Below are 4,185 nucleotides of genomic sequence, written 5' to 3' on the forward strand. Positions count from 1 at the left end.
GCTTCCTGAGGATTCGCCTCACAACAGCCGTAACCAAATGGATCAACTGATCTGCAGGTCCCGATGGTGGGGTTGGGACACGTTCACCCAGCAACAGTGACCGCAGCAGCACAGACTGAATGGTATCAATGTGAGAGTCTGTGTTGGATTCTGCAGTGCATTAATGAAATAGGAAATGACTCCACAACCACACGATGAAAGAGCAGCGCTCAGAAAACCAGTGCTCAGTTAAATCTGTTAGACTCTAACCTGGTGTTGTGTGGTTTTTAACTTTTTACACCATAGTCCAACACCGGCATCTCTAAATTAATGTAATGGGGGTGTGGGATGAAAAGTTCAGTTAGTGATCGTAGGAGGGAGTGAAATCTCTGAGAACGGGTGGATTTGAATTCTGACATATGAAATACAGAGATGTGAGCGAGCAGAATTTGAAGGGAAAAGATCATCACCTTGGAAAAAGTTACCTTATCCAAACAACTGATTCCTTTGTGTTTCCCAAGAGCTGGAGTAGATAGAGCAATTACTGCCGTGACTCGGATTCGAACCGAGGTTGCTGCGGCCACAACGCAGAGTACTAACCACTATACGATCACAGCATTGCACAGATGAGTGCGCTGTCACTGTGCAATAAGTACAGTCTCATAGGACATATTAGGCAGCGCACCAAATGCACAATATCAGTGCTAAGCGAATAGTGGCAGATATGTGGGAACTCAGAATGGGCTGACCGCTTAATATCAGTTCCCCCAGTGGCTGTGGTGATTCCATCATTAATATGCTGAAGGCTGAGATAAGTAGATTTCTCCAAAACATCAAAAACTCCGGGGACAGTGCAGGTGTTGTTGAAATGTATGCTTCAATCGTAATGCAGTTTAACATTGGCTACTTCACCAGTTTCCCCAAACAAGGCAGTAACCACTGCTGCCACATAGTCCCAATTCCCAGCCCCAGAATCAGAGGAACTGAGTGGCGCAGTCGCGAAGATGTACGAAAAAGCTTTATCAGCCAGTGGGTGGTTGGAATTTGGAATATACTGTCTGCATTGTTCAGAGCGACAGAAACCCTTACAACCTGAATAAATATTCAGATGTGAGCTTGTGATGCCAAGACATATAAGGCTGTGGAGTAAGAATTGTGAAATGTGATTCAGTTCATTAGGCATTTGTATTTGAGAAGTGTGGCCACAATTGGTTGAAGGGCCTCCTTTGACACTCTTGTTCTCGGTAGTATAGTAGTGAGTATCCCCGCCTGTCACAGGGCTCAATTCTCCACTGGGGACAGTGTAAATATTTTAAAACTGTCGCTCCATTCCCAAGTGCGGGTATTGATACCTGTCCTTCTATTCTAGATGGGGCATGTCGCAGGAAGGACAGTGCTGCCTGAATAAAGGTGGGAAAGGACTGCAGCTCTCAGGAAGGCTGTGTGTCAGTGAACGGCCAAACATGTGCCTTCTGCAAACTTCACCTTGTGACTGTGTTGGAATGAAAAGTATTTGACAGCCTTGTTCCGGATTGAAGTGTTTACTAGAAGCAGGAAGCTGAGGAAGAAACAACGTAAACACATTCAAATATGAGTGCAGAAACATTTCCCGCAGCACGAATGAAATTGTAAAGGACAGAGTACCATTTCGATACATTGAATTTGGGTTCATTTATTCTGATGAGACTGTTACCAGGGTATAAAACCATTGCGAAATGATACAGCATTTACTCAGTATGATGGAACATTTTCTCAGTAATTCGCACTGGTTTTCAGAGGGAGGGTTGGGTTGATTGGCAAAGTTAAGTTGCCCTCTCGTGTCCAGGGAGTGAATTAAGTAAGTTAAGTGAATTAGCCATGGGAAATGTGGGGATAAGGTCAGAAATCACTGGACGTCAGATTATACTCCAACAGGTTGATTTGAAATCATAAGGGGGATGGATTCCCCTTCTTCAGGTGAAATATATGGAAATAGGGAGGGGAGGTGGGTCTAGGTGAGATGCTCTTCAGAGAGTCGATACCGGCCCGATTGACTGAAATGCTCTTTCTGCAATGTAGGGTTCTGTGATTCCATGAATTGATAATGACGGGGTTTACTGGGGTGTAAAGCTATTAGAGAAGATGCTGATGGGGGTGTACTGAAGATGAGATTTTATTCACTTGTCTTCTTGGAAAACTGAGAACAGTTAGCCTTGAACCAAGGAAGACTTAATGTTTTTTTTTGCAGGTTATGAAATGTTTGGTCAGAGTAAATAGGTGGAAAATTCCATCTTTCAAGTAAGTAAACATCTAGATATCAGGTGTTCAATACCTTTAATCAAACCTTTGAAGGAGAAAGAAATGATGAGAACAGAATCGCTGTCACTCCGAGAATCTGGTTTTCAAAATATTTGGAAAGGCACTTTTGTTGACATGCAAGGAATAAATTTCACAAGGAGAGACACAGCGTGTGGGTAGGTAAAGGTGTAGGGATGGGGTGTAGTCGGTCGGACGTTGTGGGGAAACAATGTCTAAGTTAATTGACTTTAAATGTAAAGAAATTCCTTTAATGTGTGCAGCTGAATAAGATTTGGTTCCAAAAACATTGTAAATGGAACTGAGTGGATTTTTTTATTTATTGTGAATGGAAGATATTACATAATGAATAGGAAGTGACCAGTTGCTTGGAGAACGACTTCCTGCTTTCATCACATGCGGTCAGGATGTGAGAACAAACACCATGATGTTTGATCCATGTAGTTCTCTGTGAAATTTGCCAAAGCAACGAGCAACAAAACTGGTGGGTTTTCTTTTGCACTTTAACACTCTGTTTTTCTTAGCAGTATTTTCCTTAAGCTGAAATAAAGTCCGAGCAAATTTGAATACAACATTAATCGTTCCAATGAGATATATCTAATTCACTTCTGATTATTAATGAACATGGTGAGGTTTCAGCAAAATTAAAATGAAACGAACAAATCAGCGATTCTTGCGACTCAGAATGTATCAATGACAGTTATTCATTCTGACCAGCATGGCTATTTATTGGAATTTGCTGTTATTATAATTCTGGTGAAGGCAGAATCACAATGGTGTGGTCATATGTCACCCCTCTACAAAATGTGCAGTGGGGACCGAGGGATTATGGTGGTGGGTAATTATACCGCTGTGCTCTACATTCACAGGTTCGAGTCACACTCTGGTTGCTAACTTTATGTACCTCTCTGGCAGTTTTTATTTGCAGCTCACACTCTGGTATACACTGGATCGAGAATCTTGTTCTTGCCCTTCACTGCACGGGAGATTCACAAATAATCGACACCACATTAAAGTCGAAATGAAGAGTGAGAGCAGCCGTTCTATTCAATTGTAGATGAAATTGGTGAAATGAGAAAGAACCCATTTTTCTTTCCGCCCTACATTCCATCTTGTCTTTCTATGAATTTACATCGAAAGAAAGAAAAAAAAACCTACAGATCGGGAGCACAGGCTTATCTAGTGGGGTTGTTCATGAGTATTTTGACCTAACACTTCACACAAAAATCTGATCAGTATTTCAAACAGTCAATCGGAATTGGAACCACAGAAAATGTCTCCAATGAAACAAACATTTCATTCTTTCACAACTTTCTGCTGTGTGTGAACCATACAACGATCCATCATCCAGCGTGATCACTGACTTGCCAACTGTATAACATCTAGCAACTTTCTTCAGCAATCACAGCTTCTGTACACAGCCACCTGTGCTGGGCCCAGTGTCATTTGTTGCCCCAGGCCACAGCATATTTCTTCTTCCTGAGTTTATGAGCCTTGTTCCTGCTGTGTCTGATCTGTTCAATAAACCTTTTATGTCACTTCATCCCATCTCCTCACAATTCTGAACTTATGAATAAAATAAGGCGTTAGACGAAATGTTAAACCAAGTGGAAGTATGCTATTCAGCGCAAGGAGTCTGCTCAACCATTCAATGAACTCATGGTTGATTTGATTTCGGAATCCTGGTGTTGGACTGAGGTGTACAAATTTAAAAATCACACAACACCAGTTTATAGTCCAACAGGGTTAATTGGAAAAACACTAGCTTTCGGAGCGATGCTCCTTCATCGGGTGATCACCTGATGACGGAGCGTCGCTCCAAAAGCTAGTGTGCTTCCAATTAAACCTGTTGGACTATAACCTGGTGTTGTGTGATTTTTAACTTTGTACACCACAGTCCAACACCGGCAT

General features: G+C 42.0%; 1 non-coding gene across 1 annotated transcript; it reads right to left on the reverse strand.

Annotated features, from left to right (window-relative positions):
• Window positions 1-524: 524 nt before the first annotated feature.
• On the reverse strand, window positions 525-596 carry trnah-gug (transfer RNA histidin (anticodon GUG)). The gene has a single exon. It is a non-coding gene; the product is annotated as a tRNA-His (tRNA).
• Window positions 597-4,185: the final 3,589 nt, after the last annotated feature.

This window comes from Hemiscyllium ocellatum, unplaced genomic scaffold, assembly GCF_020745735.1.
Source record: "Hemiscyllium ocellatum isolate sHemOce1 unplaced genomic scaffold, sHemOce1.pat.X.cur. scaffold_561_pat_ctg1, whole genome shotgun sequence".
Classification (NCBI taxonomy): Eukaryota; Metazoa; Chordata; class Chondrichthyes; order Orectolobiformes; family Hemiscylliidae; genus Hemiscyllium; species Hemiscyllium ocellatum.